The sequence below is a fragment of the Jaculus jaculus genome, chromosome 12 (genome assembly GCF_020740685.1).
Source record: "Jaculus jaculus isolate mJacJac1 chromosome 12, mJacJac1.mat.Y.cur, whole genome shotgun sequence".
Taxonomy (NCBI): domain Eukaryota; kingdom Metazoa; phylum Chordata; class Mammalia; order Rodentia; family Dipodidae; genus Jaculus; species Jaculus jaculus.
In genome coordinates, this window is record NC_059113.1 from 111,945,583 (window position 1) to 111,963,253 (window position 17,671).

Here is a 17,671-nt window from a genome sequence, read left to right on the forward strand (position 1 = left end):
AAACCCAACTCAGAGTTAAAGCGAAGAGATAAAAGGGTGCATTTCATAAGAACAAGTCCACCAAATTCTTAATGCTCCCTTTTTCCATTTGAAAATTTACTACTAAGAGGCCATTATATTTGACCCTTGCAGAATGGGTACTTTCCGATAAGGCATGCATTTCAAAAAATCCTGTAAGAACAAGACATGCGTGCCATAGGAAATGTTTTTTTTTTTTTAATCTACATTGAAATAGAGTACTAAATTTCCCTGTGTTAATATTATATTCAATAATATGTTTAACATGCCTAATTAGTGAAACACTCCATTCTGGAAACACAAAGATGGAAAGAGCCAGCACATAATGCCAAAAGTAAACATCTAAGCTAGCAAAGACATGTCATCAAATATCCTATCATGTTCTGTATAGAGGTCTAAAAAACCACAACCCAGCAGTTACAGGAATTCTGGGAAGAACATGACATCCCAGATAAATGTCTGAGAAAGTCTTAAAGAAAAGGTAGGAATTGAGAGGTAAGTGCTATTTCAACAATGAAGAAGAGAAAGGCTTCCCTGTGATGCACAGTTAGATCAAGGGATTTATGTGAGTAAAGCACATGCTATCAACACAAGAAGCACCTGCATTTTCTCAGAGCAAGAGTTCACAGAGGAAAGTAAAGCACTTCAAGTACTAGAAAGAATTCAAAGTCAGAGGTGGGGAGCAGCTGAGAGTTCTGTTCAGACAAGTGCCAAGTGGTACTTTAGAAATAACAGAAATCTTGGGCTGGAGAGATGGCTTAGCAGTTAAGCGCTTCCCTGTGAAGCCTAAGGACCCCAGTTCGAGGCTCGGTTCCCCAGGTCCCACGTTAGCCAGATGCACAAGGGGGCGCACGTGTCTGGAGTTCGTTTGCAGAGGCTGGAAGCCCTGGCGCACCCATTCTCTCTCTCTCCCTCTATCTGTCTTTCTCTCTATGTCTGTCGCTCTCAAATAAATAAATTAAAAAAATTTTAAAAAGAAATAACAGAAATCTAACAGCATATTCTGAAAGATAGACATTTACAGATGAAAATGCAAACACACTTATTTCTATGGTAGGCATTAAAGCATCTAGGCCAAGATGCTAGGCATTTAATAAAGATGACAATATATGAGGCAAAACCCCTTATTTTGCATAAAATAAATATGTAGTGAACTTCTGCTACATGCCAGGTAAGAAGTACTAATAAGGCCCCACACACTGATCATTGTTATGGAGAAGTATCCATACAAGCAGCTTTGAGTGATATCTGTAAGGTATCATGGATAAATACAAGAGAGGAACCTCCATGCTATATTGATTGTCATCTTGACAGGATTTAGGATTTCTTGTGAGGTACTATATAGATTAGGTAACACTCTGGGGTTTAACTTGATTAGATTAATTTAGGCAGGAAGACCCACCTTAACTGTGGGTAGCATAATTACATGGACCAGGGTCCTAAACTACATAAAAAGGAGAGAACTGGCTGAGAACCAATATTCATTATATTCTGCTTCCTCGCTGTAGGCTGAATGTGACCAGTTCTGTCAAGTTCCTGACAGTATGTCTTTCTTTCCACATTGGACTATAACCTGAAACTATAAGGTGAAATAAAACCTTTTGCCCTTAATGTGATTTTGGCCAGGCATTTTTTTTTTTTTTCCCAGCAATGAGAAGGTAACTAATATAGCTGCTTTGGGATGAAAAGGCTCCTGAGCCTCAGGGTCTTAAAAGATGAGAGGATTTGTTTCCTGTGAATTCTATAACTAATTACCCAAACTCAGTGCCTCGAAACTACAAAACATTAGGCTGGACACCAAACATTTGCACCAAGGTGTTGACAGAATATAGTCCCTCTGAAACTCTAAGAAAGATCCTTACTTGCCTCTTCCCACTTACAGGAGCCTCATGCATTCCTTGGCTTGTGGACCTTAGCACATCCCATTCAAAATTTAATCTTATTTCTCCATACAAAATTGCAGCCATTCTTTTTATATCATTACAGAAAGAGATGAATGCTTGAGTCCAGTTGATGCTGAACAGGCTCATATTTAAAAAAAAAAAAAAACCACACATTATTTCCATTGTAAGACATGGGAGATATTCTGAAAGCCCTCTGTGGAAAACAGTAAGTTTCACTTAAGGGAAAAAGTGGCACTAAGCAAAGATTTCTGGGTCTCTAATCCCTAATTCATTTGACCAGGTGACTTACAACCTAGTTGATAGGAATTACTGTAGCAACAGTAAGAGAAAGCTTGTTGGAACACTTGGTATGTCTAGTGTCAAACACAAAGTTCTCCACATGACAATTTCCTTTCCTTGTTCAGAGTCTCACAAATAGGCAAAATGAGGATATGTATTATAGGCATGTCAACAAAGCAGAGCCCAAACTATAAAACTGACTGGTGCTGGTGGAATAATAAGTGCTTAATACAAAGGCTATAATTATTCATCTCATATCCTATAAAAATTGGGAATTGCTAAAGGAATAATATCCCAGCCTGTTGATCTTTTTTAACTTCTCTGTGATTTTCTGCACAAGAAATCTGTAGCCATGGAAAAGAGTTGCTGCCATATGACAGGCAACTTGAGGCCCAGACAATAGGGATGGAAGGGTTTGTGGGGAGGGGGAAGGAGAAGCTGGAGAGGAAACACAAAACTAAACACAAAATGAACTGGTACCATAAAATCCTTTGTCTTTACCATGGCTTAGGCAGAAATATTATAAGAGTCACAGGCTGGGACAGCATACACAGAGGCATTAGTTATCTCCCCAGTGACTGACTGCTTCTCTCACAACTCATAATCCAAAACCCCATGGGGAATATCAGAAAACCCACTAAGGCGGACCCTTAGCAGAATAAGGAAAGGGAGGAAGGAAATTATGGTACCAACTCCTGATGTGTTCATACAAAGTAAACTAGAAATAATAATAATCATAAAAACAAATGGATGTGTTGCTTAGGTTTTGTTATCATATTATAAAGAGAGCAAAATGTTATGTTTCTGTACATTTCTTTATACCTAGCCTAGACAAATATAGAAGACAGGAAACTGTTGATGGCAGACAAACAGGAGGCACTGCTAATAGCAGGTAAACAAGAGGCTGTACTGGGATGAGTAGCATTTCCTGGGGCCTGCATTGTTGAGGAAACTCCTTAAGATAAGCAGGACCCCTGGGCACAGGCTTACCTCACACCCCCAAGGTGGCATTTCCTAAAGATATGTGGGACTCCTGGTCACAGGCCTACCTCATAAGCCCCAGGTGGCACTTCCTGTAACTGACCAAGTGCTTCCTGTAGCTGACCAAAAGATCTGTTTATCAGTCTGCATGTTCCTGGTGTTGGAGTTGGTAGCAAGCCATTGACAGGGAACTGTTGCCTAGGTCTGTGGGCCCCATCCTTTATTGGGTAAGAAACCTCCAAAGGTGCTTTTTTCACTCTTCTTTTCCCTTTCCTTTTTTTTTTTTTCCCCGATTTTCCACGCTCACCCCCCCCCCCCCCCCCCCCGGGTCTAAGAGGGAAGCTGGATGCAGCATTAATTGCCCTGGATGAGGCATCAAGGGGCCACCATTGACTCTCCCTGGCTCCATTCAGAGATTTTAAAAGGAGGTCTATTTCTGGTTCAGTTTTGGTTTGATAGCCACCTGGTAATGTCAGAAGAGCCTTTATTGCTAGCATGTTTGTTTGGTGGCATGTTCCTCTTCTCCTCATCTTTGAAGATATGGGTCAAAATCACTATGTTGAAAAATCTCCTTTGAAACTGGTTAAAAAGCACTTAAAAAAAGATAAACAATAAAATGAGTTAGGCCTATTATCCTAGCTACTTGGGGAGCTGAGACAGGAGGTTCCAATGTGATAGCCTGACTCTACATTTTAAACCATGTGATTTTTAAATTGTTTAATAAAAATAAGGACATAATTTTAACTGGAACTGTACCTGATATTTTCTCTTTTGTTTGGGCTGTAAACAAATAAAATGTAGTTTATAGACACCTTTAGGTTTCTTTATCAATCCAAATAATCCAACAGGTCTCTCCTAAAGTTTTTGTTGGCATTTGATTTACTTCAAGGACTTTTTGATTTTTGTCTTTAAAAGTCAGATTTAACTATAGCCTATGGTGAGCTAAAATTTTATTTAAACAATGCCATACTTTGTCATGTGATATCAAATATAATTACTGAATTTATGTTCTAGGTCAACTTCAACTTACATAGAGGATTATTATTATTTATTATTATTAAAAAACCAATAAGACTAAATTTAATCTTCTATAGCTTCCCTCCCACCCTCTCCCTCTTTCTCTCTCTCTCTTCTCTCTAACTCTTGTATATAAGTTATTTGTTTCCTCCTTTTCTTAGTGGACACTGACCTGTAACTCCCAGTACCAGCATGTGGCTATCATCCACAATGAGCTTTTGATCAGAGAGACCTACAAGATTTCCTAAAAGAAAGACAGATTTCTGGCTGAGTACTTGATGACCCACCGAAGGTTAGTGATAAGACCCTACTGCTGAAGACACCTTATGTGGTTGACAGGTAAAATGCAATGGTATGGCTGGAAGTCAGAAGAGAGTCAGTCCCCAGACAGTCAGTGCGTCTAGTGCCAGAAGGTGCTACATGGGCAAATGGGGGAAAATGACCAATATCTGTCCAAGCAACTCATGGTCTAACCTACTTAGCAGCAAAGAACCTGTTGTGATGCCCACACAAGTGTAATAGCACACAGCCATGGTGGGGAACCAACTGCTCTTGATTCAGCTAACTGATCCCCTCAGTGGTATGGGACCTATAGCTGGAGCTGGTAAACAATTCAGAACCATATCCAAACATAAGCCCACTCTCCATTATCAAGCTACCATCAATCTTGGACTACAAGAGGGCCTACACCTATTAAATTCTCTATAAAAAATTAAATGTTATCTCATTTGTCCTGGTGCTAACCTACTCTCTGTTGAAGAATCTGCTTCTCTTTTTCAGACAGATGTAGATCCTAAGGAAAGAGCCACCCCATCATACCTCAAAAGGGCCCCGGCTGAAACTAAGAAAAATTGGCGAAACAAGCAAGGGTGCTGTTTTCCTGGTGAACCGGGTACCAGCACAAGGGAGAAGGAGATCAACACAGAGAAAAATCAACTCCTACCAAATCAGATATCCAGAGACCCAGAGGCCCCCAACACCTCATCAGTGAAGCAGACCAAAAATGAACCCAACATGGCTCAGGGAAATTTTGCGGAAGAGGGGGCAGAAAGAATGTCAGAGCCACATGTTGGGTCATGATATGCAGAGACATTGATCCTACCCATAACTGTGGGATCACTCCACAATGCATGACGCATATATCTCAACAAGGAGGGGCCAAGGGGAGAGGGTAGGTCACGGATGAACCTAATAATGGTACCAAACTGACTGTATTTGCTGAATACAAAACTAATTAATAAAAAAAAAATAAGGGCTGGAGAGATGGCTTAGTGGTTAAGCACTTGCCTGTGAAGACTAAGGACACTGGTTCAAGGCTCCATTCCCCAGGACCCACGTTAGGCAGGTGCACAAGGGGACACACGTGTCTGGAATTGTTTGCAGTGGCTGAAGGCCCTGGCACACCAATTCTCTCCCTCCCCCCCCCACCTCTTTCTCTCTCTGTTGCTCTCAAATAAATAAATAAAACAAAAAAATTAAAAAAAAAAAACCAAAATTCTCTCTGAGATGATGACCTTAATTTGCCAGGTAGTCTTAAAGATTATAATGTCCTGCTACTTAAAAGGAAGAGGCAACTGGCCTGAGTTCTAGGCCAGCCTGCCTCAAAATAGAAACAAGAATTTGCCTTAGTTACTCCTAATAAAAGCATTTCCAAATATGTTAAAGGTATTGATAAAGATTATCCCCAAAATGGCTGTTGTGTCTTGGACTGTATTCATAGAAAAGGTATTTTATGGAGTTTATTAATAGGAGCTATCTCAAATCAATAGGTTATATAAAATCTGAAAGTATATATTCTGGTATTATAAAGCAAGCCTGGCTGTCAAGTAGAGCTTTTTTTGATGATTTAAATACTAAGGAAGGCTTTTCCTCTACCAATTTCCAATAATAAGATGGTTAACTCTTTGAAGCCAAACTACTTGCTTTTTTGTCAATGGGCAATAAGATTAATTAATTTGGTGTAATTTCTCTTAATAGTCTTATAAAAAGATGGTCGCTTATGGGGTAAGATGAGTTATTGAAGGAACTAAAAGGTATTTTTCAATGTTGGACATAGAATGCATGTTAAAACTGTTTTTTGAATGGAACTTGGATCAAAATGTAAAAGTATGTGGATAAAGATGTGTGTATGTAATGCTGGGTGTGGTGGTACACACCTTTAATCCCAGTACTTGGGAGGCAGAGGTAGGAGGATTGCCATGAGTTCATGGCCACCCTGATATTACACAGTGAATTCCAGGTCAGCCTTAGCTAGAGAAAGTCCCTACTTCAAAAAACCAAAAATAAATAAATAAATAAATAAATAAATAAATAAATAAATAAATAAAAAGCTATGTGTATGAATGTCAGAGATCTAAAAAGGACCATATTCTGCTTTATTATATTTAAAGTAACCATCTCATTTCTGACATCTTAAGTCCAATGCTTATAACAAAATTCACTCTTAAGACATATTCCCTACTTTAGGGTACAGTCTCATGCTCAAACAATGATTCTCATCTGAGGAAAATAATTTCAAGGTTTATGGTTCTGTTTCAAATTTTCTCTGGGTAATTGATACCCACACAATTATCTAAATTAACCAAAGATGTTTTCAAACACATGTGCTAAGACTTTATACTGTTTTACTTTTCCTTTTTCTGACAATTTCTAGGCTAAATTAATTGGTTCATTTATTTGTAAATTAATTGGCACTGTTATTGAGACTGGTTATAGGTTCTGCCTGTACTTATAGCTATTAGGTAGTTAAAATGTAAGATGTACCTACCTTCTATGCCTCAGATATGGCTTATGCTGCCACAGTACAACAAAATTTTAAAAGGTTGAACAAAATAATTTTAGAAGCTCTTATGCCATTCTTTAACTAAATCTATTTCAGTAATCAAATATGCTCTATGTAATCAAATGTGCTCAGTAATCAAATGTACATATACCCAGGCTTGTGTAACTTCCTTTCTACGTGTGTTAATCACCTATGTAGAAACCAAAGCCAAATGGAATCAGCAGAGCAAAAAGCATCAATATTTTTGTCTATTCTCTCAGGTCATGAGGCCATTGAAGATGATGGGACACTTCTACACTGGTCACCTGTCTTCCTGAGCAGGGAGGATATGGAGGCCCAAACAAAATTGGTGTACAGTCTGAAACAGGAGAGTCACAGTCGAGGAGCAATCAGTCCTCCTGACTGCCCAAAGAAGGAAAAACTACTTGGTTAGCATGGCCCTGACTCATCCTAACAGACAAAAAGCACCAGTAGACTATAGGGCTACTCCTGGGTCCCTAAAGTCTCTTTGGAGAGCCATTGGTGACCTCCAAAGTTAACCCCTGAATAAATTTTGGCTGCTTGGTCTTAAACACTCAGAGAGAAATGTATAGCCAAAGATAAAAAAATACCTTAAATATATAAATGGCCTATTAAGTAATACAAGTGCTTTCCAAGAGGGAAAACAAACAAGACCTTAAGACATTTTCCCCCATAGTTCTAGTTCTTTAGTAAAGAAAAACAGCTATAGATGTCAAAAGGGTTATTTTCAAATCTAAAATGTATAAATAAGTTCTAAGACCAAAAAAAATATATTTTACAGCCTTTTATGACACCCAATGGCTCTCTATTTTCAAAGCTAAATATTGTATATATATATTTCTGATAACTCTGCTAGTATCTCATCTGTTTTACAAGCCATGTCAAATGCTACTGTGCCATTTGATCTGGAAAAAAAATCTCAGCCAGCTCATGTTCAGATGGTCCTGAAACAATCCAAGCCTGTCTACCTGGATTCCTTTGACCACAAGAAGGACCCGTTTTCTGTGTGCTCACTTCTCATTAACTCCTTACTTTTATTCTTTCTCCCCAATGTTCTCTTCCAAGACTATCTTCCTGCACTCTGGGGACCATTAGAATAGTTCCCCTCTCTGGGAGAAACTCTAAGTGCCACAAGCCACAACTTTGTATCCCATTTAGCAGGAAATGGTAAGTGATCTCATGTCTTCATCCTTTGTCCTCTAACAGCAGTTCTCATGAGAGGGAGAAATAAAGGGGGATAGAATTAGGGTGACTAGACCCTGAAGGTAAAAAGGGAGGAAAGTTTTTCTTATCTCTTGCCCAGTTCCAAAGAACTATTTTTCCATGTGTGTTCCACATCCCTGGCTATGCAAAGGACAGGCCTTGCCCTCTTTGATGCCAGTCAATTATGTCTCTCTGCCTATCCAGCTCTAAGCTGATCAGAGCTGAATGCCTGCTTAATATTTCCATAATCAGGGCCAGTTGTGTCAAGACACCCATACATCCTTTGGTGCAAAAGGAGTAATCACCCCATACATAAATATTTCCTCTCCCATCTTTTGTTCCCCAGTCTCGATTGCTTCACAGATGTATCTCTATGAGAAAAAAGCAGCCTACAAACTCCGCCTGCACCACCTGAAAGAGATTTTCATCGTTCTGAAGGTGGGCTTCAGTGTGACACTGTCTCTGGGTGCCTCCAGTGACCAACAGCCTCAAATCTCTCCAGAGACTATTACACTCTCTAACAGGTGTGATACTTCAAAACCGTCTAGCCTTAAACCTCTTTACTTCTGAACTTTGGGAGATATAAGTGGTCTTGGGACAAAAATGTTGGGGATTTTTTGTTGCTGTTAATGAATAAACTGTTGTTAACCAAAATGTTAAAACTCAAACAAGGTACAGCTTGACCACTGTAAGCTTAAGGACCCCACCACATGGTTCTCTAAACCTTTAGTTACTTTGCTTCTCTCAATCCAATGGCTGTGAAAGTGAAGGGGACAAAATAAAAGAGGATTAGACTTACTTCTTATAAAACAAGGGGGCCTATGTATGGCTTTAGATAAAATAATAATTGGTTTCAGTCTATGTTTAGTTGACCTCCATGACAAATTTCCCTTTGGCCCCTGATACTACTACTCTTAGGCTTTACCATAACACCCTGCATTATTAATTCTTTCTCTCTCTCTCTCTCTCTCTCTCTCTCTATATATATATATATATATATATATATATATGTATATATATGTATATATATGTATATATATATATGTATATATATATATGTATATATATATACATATATATATATATACATACGTATGTATGTATATGTATATGTGTGTTTCTGTGTGTGTGTGTATGATATATAATTTGTTCTGCTAAACTTACAGTATTATGGACACAATATTCCCCCTACCTACAACTGAACAAACCCTAGACATTATTTCTTACAAGTCAAAGATTTAACTCAGTGCCATGCAGAGGGGGAAATGTAAAGAGAGCAAAATGTTATATTTCTCTACATGTCTTTATACCTAGCTTAGACAAATACAGAACTCAGGAGGCTCTGTTGCTGGCAGACAAACAGTAGGCACTGCTAATAGCAGGTAAACAAGAGGCTCTGCTGAGATGAATAGTATTTCCTGGGGTTGAACAAACTCCTTAAGATAAGCAGGACTCCTGGTCACAGATCTACCTCACATGCCCCAAGTGGCACCTCCTGTAACTGACCAACAGATCTGTTTACAAGTTATGGCTGTAACTATCACATGTAAATTGTGACTTACGGTTTAACTCCCATTCTTTTTTTTTTTTTTTTTCTTTTTCTAACATCATGTGGTTATTCCCGATGAAAGCTGACACTGAACAGTTCATGACTGCTGTCCCCCTGAGATGCCCTCTGGGAAGCAGATCTGGTATATCAGACTATCCTTAGTTTCCCTTTTCTATCTTTTTTTATCCAATAAAACTTTGCCTCACATTCCGTGGGTTGATGGTCTTACTTATGCGACACCAGACCCCATAACAATATTAGAATTCAGTGTTGGAATCCAATTGTACTACTGAAAGAAAAGTGAGACAGACACCTAACCTCAAGACCTAGCAGCTGCCCCACAGTTGTGCTGGAGACCAAAGTTAAGAGCCTTATGTATTTCATTCTTTTGTTCCCCAAGTCAGTGGGAGAGGAAAGGTGCTACAGCCAGGAGAAAGGGGTAAGCATCCATTTAATATGATGAGGAACAGCTTCTACTAGAGGTGTATCTAGGGTTATTAATTCCCTTTTCTGAGAAGTAAGTCTGTTCTAGGAATCTCTTTCCTTTCAGTCAGTCAAGTAAGAAAGCAATCAAACACATTTTTGTTTTGTCCCCAGCAGAACTAAAAGAGTATTTGGAGAACAGAAGGCTGTCACACTCCAGGCTGAGAAGGAGCAGGAATCAGAAAAACTGGGTCAGAGGAGACTGATGTTTCACTATACATTTGAGTACCATGGGGTGTGTATATAATTTCCAGGCCACATATCAGAAAATTACAGCAGAATCTCTGAGTTAGGACCCAGGCACTGGAATTTCTCAAAGCTCCCTTGTCCTATCAACATAAAGATAAAGTTAAGGACATTTTCCTTAAAAATGAAACAATGGCTAGAGAGATGGCTTAGCAGTTAAGCACTTGCCTATGAAGCCTAAGGACCTCAGTTCAAGGCTCGATTCCCCAGGACCCACGTAAGCCAGGTGCATAAGGTGGTGTATGCATCTGGGGTTTGTTTGCAGTGGCTAGAGGCCCTGGCATACCCGTTCTCTTTCTCTCTCTTTCTCACTGCTTCTTTCTCTCTCTTTCTGTCTGTTGCTCTCAAGTAAATAAATAAAAATAAACAAAGAATAAAAATAAAATAAAATAATACAGACTAGAGAGATTGCTTAGCATTTAATGGTACTTGCATGCAAAGCCTAATGACCTCTATTCAATTCCCCAGTACCCACACAAAAGCCAGATGCACAAAGTGGTGCATGCATCTAGAGTACATCTGCAGTGGCTAGATGCCCTGGCACACCCATTTGCTGTGTGTATCTCTCTTCTTTCTATCTGTCTCTACTTGCAAATAAATAAAAAAAATTTTAATTGAACAATACAAAACAAGAAACTGGAGAAATTCAACATCTCTAGGGTCTTTTCAACATATATACTCCCCCACCTTGGGCTGCAATTTAGCAAGAGGAAGAATAATATATTATCTGCCTCATGAAGTGCCTCATAAATTTTTGAGCCAATTTCTTCAAGGTCATAGGCTGCATCTCAGGTGCTTTTCAACCATTTGAGTCTGAGTCTATATTCATTTCTGTCCTTTCTTGTCTCTTTCTTATTCCTTTAAGCAAACACATACTTAAAAACATTCTTTTGTTCAAGGACCAGTCATATCATGTACTATAATCTTCCAGGTCATGCTTTCCATCACCCTCTTTCCATCACCCTCCTTGTTGCCTGGATACAATCTCATGCTCAGAATGTGGCATTTCATCACAGAGCAAACATATGCAATGGCAAGACCTTACAGCCTGGAGAGGTAGTTCATCCTTTCTAAAAATGCTGATAAGTTTTAGACTAACAAGGAGTCAAGTAATTCAACAGCAGAAAGAAAGCATTTAATTACATAAGTGGATGACTTATACTGTGGTTTGAATATCTGACAAAAAAAGAGGTAGATTAAAAGAAATAGTAATTCCAGCTTTTAATGCAAGGTTAGTAATGCTGAGTAAGACATAAAAGCTGCTTCTGAACTTGTTCTGGTGGTTAATTATACCCGGAAACTTCTTCTCTAGGTACTGGCCTAATTCTTTACTTCTTTAAGATCTTTGGATATATATATCTTCTCTGTGCATGGCCTCTGAATATTTAATAAATCCTCCACACACTTGTTTTTCTTTACCACTCACTGTCTAATATACTATTGTTATGGTTAATATCTATTGTCAAGTTATTTGGATCCAGACTCATCTAGGAAATAAAAAATCTCTAGGGATGTTTGTGGGGGAGATTTTAGGTTAGGTTAATTGAGGTACACAACCTAACTGTACACAGCAGCACTGTCTCATAGGCTGGGATTTCGGACTGAATAAAAAGGAGAAAGCTAGCTGAACATCAGCATTTATTTTGCTCTCCATCCTGACTGCAGACACAATGTGACTAACTGCTTCAAGCTTCTGCCCCCATAAAAGTTCCAGCATGATGAACTATACCCTCTGGTAAGCCAGTAAAACATCCGTTCCTTAAGTTGCTTTTCTCAGATATTTTGTTGTAGCAATGAGAAAAGTAACTAATACATGTCTTTGTTACAAGGAGTTGGGCTGTTGCTATGATATGCCTGACCTTGTGGTTTGTAGTTTTTTGAAACTGGTTTTAAAAGAGGAGTAAATAAGAGATGGAAACACTAAACTAGGAAAGTTCTAGAATATTATAAGTGGATCTTGATCTGATGAGTTTGAATCGTAGAATGTTGAGAGAAACATGAGAAGTGGAGCCCTAGTTCATGAACTTTCACAGAGGAACAAGGACTCTATTAGGTACTACAGGCTGTTCATATTATATTGTGGTAAAGAAAATGGCTACATTCTACACCTGTCCTGAGAACTTGAATGAGGATGAATTCAGAAATAATGGACTAATTTTTTTGGTAGAGAAAATCTCAAAATAGGATAGCATTCAAACTGTGTCATAGTTGTTGCTTACTATTGTGATCCAGATTTATAGTGAAAAACAGAAACAAGCAGAGAAAAAATGATAGGAAAAGGGTATCATTTGGTGGAGAAAAGATGGAGTTTATGGATGCAAACAAGATATATTGGAAAAAAAAAACAGCTGTAATTGTTAGAGATCAGCACTATTAAAGAGAAACCTCCTATACTACACAGGGATACTAAGAAAAGTACTCTGAGGGCAAGACTCACCCACCAGAGGCTCCATTTTATGAAAATCCAAATGTATTTGAAAGGATAGAACATGAACTGATAATATCAGTGAAGGGGTTAACCATCATAAACAACTGTCTAAGGAAGTGTTTTTCCCCAGGAGTAGCCTAGAGGGCACAGAGGCCAATGTAACTGTGGTCCAAGAGTCAAGCTCTATTCCAAACTGGCAAAAGTTGACAATATTATCAACATAGTGGTGGTTTTGAACAAGACAGAGGAGTTCATAGACACTTGTTCCATGATTTGATTTGTTTTTTTTTTTCAAGGTAGGGTCTCACTCTGGTCCAGGCTGACCTGGAATTAACTCTGTAGTCTCAGGGTAGCCTTGAACTCACGGTGATCCTCCTACCTCTGCCTCCCGAGTGCTGGGATTAAAGGCGTGCGCCACCACGCCCGGCACTTGTTCCATGATTTGAGAGAGCTATTGAAGCAGGCAATGTGTGACAAGGTCAGAGACCCTGCAAGGAGGGGCTGAGAGGCCAGAGTTAAAGCTGTAAATATATACACTAAGTTACAGTGGAGACCCTAGAATACTGGAGATTCCAGAATAGTGAGCTACCTGCTAAGGAGAGCTGCAGGCATGGAATGGAGCTACCCTTAAAGACAGTCTATGTGTACTTCAGGCATCAGAGATGGAGGGATGAAGCTACCCAAACCCACTGGGGCCCAGTTGATTCTCTCATGAGCTCTAGATATCAGCTGTAGGATTTGTTTTTATCTCTGCTGGGTTTCAGTCTTGTTTTGACCCAATGTTTCCTTACAATCCCAGTATCCCTTCCTTTTGGAATAAGGATGTTTACTCTGTACTATTAGATATTGGAAGCATGTAACTTATGCTTTGATGTTACAGAAGCTCAGTTTCAAAAGACTTACACTTTTGAACAGTGTTGGGCCTACTAGAGAATATGGGTACTATTGAAGATAACATTTTGTTGGGGGGTGTTCATAAGCCTATGGGGACAAGGAGTAGAAGGACCTGTGTGGTTATCAAGTTCACAAAGGGTGGATTTGTGATGGTTAATTTCTATTGTCAACTTGATTTGATCAGAATCACCTAGGAAATAAAGGATATGTCTGCTGGGGGGGGGGGTCTCTAGAGTAGGTTGAGAAGGGAATATCAACCCTACCTGTGGGTAGCACCACAGGCTGAATTCCAGGCTGAATAAAAAGAAAGTCAATTGCAAGGTTAATCTCTGGTTGTCAATTTGACATAATTTCAAATCACCATGGAAACAAATTGCTTGGTATGACTGTTAGGGATTTTCTTGATTAGGTTAATTAATTTGGGTAGACCCACCTTAACTATTGGTGACACTGTTCCATAGGCTAGGGTGGTTGTGGACATAAAAGAAGAAAGCAAGCTAAGCAGCAGCATTCATTGCTCTCTGTTTCCTCATTTTGGACTGAATGTGACCAGCTGTCCCATGTTCCTGCCACCATGCCTTCCCTGCCATGATGGACTGTAACCTTAAACTGTAAGCTAAAATAAGTATTTTCTTCCTTTAAATTGCTTCTGGTCAGCTATTTGGTGACAAAAATGAGAAAGTAATAAATACACTAGCAGACCATCAACATATATCTCTTTTTGCTTTCTAAGGATTGAATGTTACAAGCTGCGTTATGTTCCTGCACCATGCCTTCCCTGCCATGATACTGATCCTTGAGCTGTGTGCCAAAATAAACCCTTCCTTACTTGAGTTGCTTTTGTCAGGTATTTTGTCACAGCAATAAGAAAGTAACTAATAGAAGTATAAGTGTGATTGATTTCTTTGCCTAGTTTCTTACCTAGCCTCTCATTAATATTTATTAGTTAACCTTTTAATCTATTTTATTTACTCAGATATTACCCAGCACAAGCATTGGCAATGGACACATCTCCAATAAAAACAGAACAGAAATAAAATTGATGAATGTACAAAGAATCTTACATTAACTCATAAGAGTTTTAGTTCCAGTGTCATGCATGCTGAGTTAAAATATTTGTTTATTACAATAATTCAGCCATAAATTATAGGTCTAGCCGCATACTTTTCACTTTAAACAAAGGATAAGAGTTTCCTGTAACATCATGGTTACATAAATGATCTATAGCATATATCATTTTGTAGAAATATCCTCAAGTATATTTAAATTTCCCAGCAGATAAGACAGTTGAGCTCTCTGCTAACCATGGGACTATAAGATAACTCATGACAAGAAGATCTTTTATTTATTTTTTGCTTGTGTATATGTGGGTAGTGTGCATGCATGTGTGTGTATGTTTGTATATGCATGGGTGTATGTGTATGCACAGATGCACATGACTATGTTTGCATGTAGAGACCATAGAATCACTTTCCACATGACTTTTTGAGACAGGGTCTTTCACTGAACCCAGAGCTTGCCAATTTGGTTAGTTTATCTAGTCAGCTTACAATAGTGTTCCACCTGTCTCTTCCTCCTAAGTGCTGCTATTACTGGCATGCACTGCTATGCCCTACACTTGTGGATGCTGGATATCTGAACTTGAGCTGAAGGTAGAGGGAAAAAATTTTCAAAAGGTAATGTAATAACACTGTATATTTCTACTAAAATGTTGGTTTCCTTATGCATTTTCCTCTTCAAAGTACAATAAAGAGGCATGTATAAAGCCTTACATATAAAGTACTATCAACATACATCAAATGAAAGAGTCTACATAAAAGATCATGTCTACACTTATGGAATCATATTCTTAAGTGCCTACTTACATGGAAGCATAGAAGTCATCTAAGATTTCAGACATGAAAGGAATGTCACTGCATTTGTCAGATGGAATTAGTTATCTGTCCCATAAAACTATAGTGGATTTTCAATGCAATTTCATTATCACAGATATTTACCATAGAAAATTGAATTTTTACTAGGTATAGTGATATAGACCAATAATACATCTACTCAGGAAGTTGAAACAGGAGATTGCAAATACAGAACCTACTGGTCTACCAACTGAGTTCAAGGACAACTTGGGCAACCTGGGGAGACTCTGTCTCAAAGTAAAAAAGTAAAAAGTGAGCTGGGAATATGGTTCAATGATAGAGTACTTGCCTAGTACACATGAGGGCCTGGACTTAATACCTAGTATAACCCTCCCACCCCCAAAAAAGTGTTTTACCACATTTGGAGAAAATACTAATAGAGCTGAGTGGGCTTGGGAATTTGGTTTGTACTCAGCAATACATGACTACATTGTGTTAGTAATTAAATCTCCACCCCTCCTTTTTGCCAAAAAGAGTATTCCCCAAACACAGAAGTTAGTGGAGCTCCTCTGCTTCCTGTTGTCACATGATAGATTACTCTGTGAATATCAACAAAGTGATATGAGGAACAGATGCAAAAGAATGAGAACCAGAACATTTTGGTTTATAAAATAATACTGAGAAGTTAACTTATTTGGAGATGGGGAAATAGGTCAATGGGTAAAGTGCTTGCCATGTAAGCATAAGGATCTGAGTTTAGATCCTCAGCACTCATGTAAAAGCTGAGCATGACAACACATGCATGTCTTCCCAGAACTGGAGAGGTAGGGACAGGAAGACTCCATGGGGCTATTAGTCTAGCCAAGATTCAGTAAAAGGCCCTGCTTCAAACACAAATAATAATAAAATGGAAGGCAATTGAAGAAGAAACCTGACTCTGACACCTGGCTTCCATATGCACATATGTGTACATACAACCACATAAACATGTGTTCTCACATGCATATGAACAGGTACATGCACACACATACATACATACATACATACATACATACATACATACATACATACCGGTAAAAACTAAAAGATGAAAGTTAATTATATCCATAGTAACAAGTAATTCATTACAAAACCAGCAAATGTCTAGGATAGCAGATTTGAAAAAAGTACTTTAAATAAACTGTGTTTTCAGTTATATAACTTTGTTAGATTTTTCTGTGGCCATTACCCTACAATCAAACTATTTAATTTGCTTTCACATCAAGCTGAGTCTCCTCTATTTCAAACTCCTTTAAAATATTTTAAAGCCAAAAAGGAAGTGTCCACTGAGATCTCAGAGGTCATTACATTTTTGTCCCCTTTGATCCCTTATGAGGTATCATAATTTAGAAGAGAGTATACTGCTGTTGACAGTATAATCATTCAGTTCAGGGCCATAGTATAAACTAGGAAATTTTATACAAAATGTGTCTGCTTATCTAAGGGGAAGAGTAATAATAGGGATGTCCACATAACATCCACTTCTCTGTAGAAATGAAATTCCACTTGCAAAGGCTGTGGTGCAGTTGGGCTTTCCTGTGGTACTACTAGCAGTCTCAGTGGTAAGAGGGAGGGTGCACCTCTTCAAGCCTGTTTCTTTCTCAGATCATACAGGCAAAACATGTTGCATTTCTACAAAGCTACTCATTCATCTAGGAAAAGAGTTTAAAGCCCCAAGCAACTAACTATTCCTATTTATTTAGGATGTGGCAAATTGAGCATTCAGCCAAGAGTCCCATGCTTGGAAGGACTTGGAAAGTGCCTGGGCCAAGTTATATTTTCTTAAAGTGGGTATTGACATCTTAGGAAAACATCCCCACATACAGCTAGAGTTTTGAGCCAATCTTGACAGGGACTACAGTGGGCAAACAACATGAGGCTGGGGTCATGATGCTAAAGGCAGCCTACTTCATCCAAAGCACTGACATTTTCAACCACAATGGGGTTTCATCACTAACATTTCTTCCAGTTGTA

The 17,671-nt window shown here is 38.7% G+C and overlaps 1 protein-coding gene across 7 annotated transcripts in view; it reads right to left on the reverse strand.

Annotated features, from left to right (window-relative positions):
* Plch1 (phospholipase C eta 1) overlaps positions 1 to 17,671 on the reverse strand; it is a 173,902-nt gene that overhangs the window by 34,149 nt on the left and 122,082 nt on the right. The window lies entirely within an intron of this gene.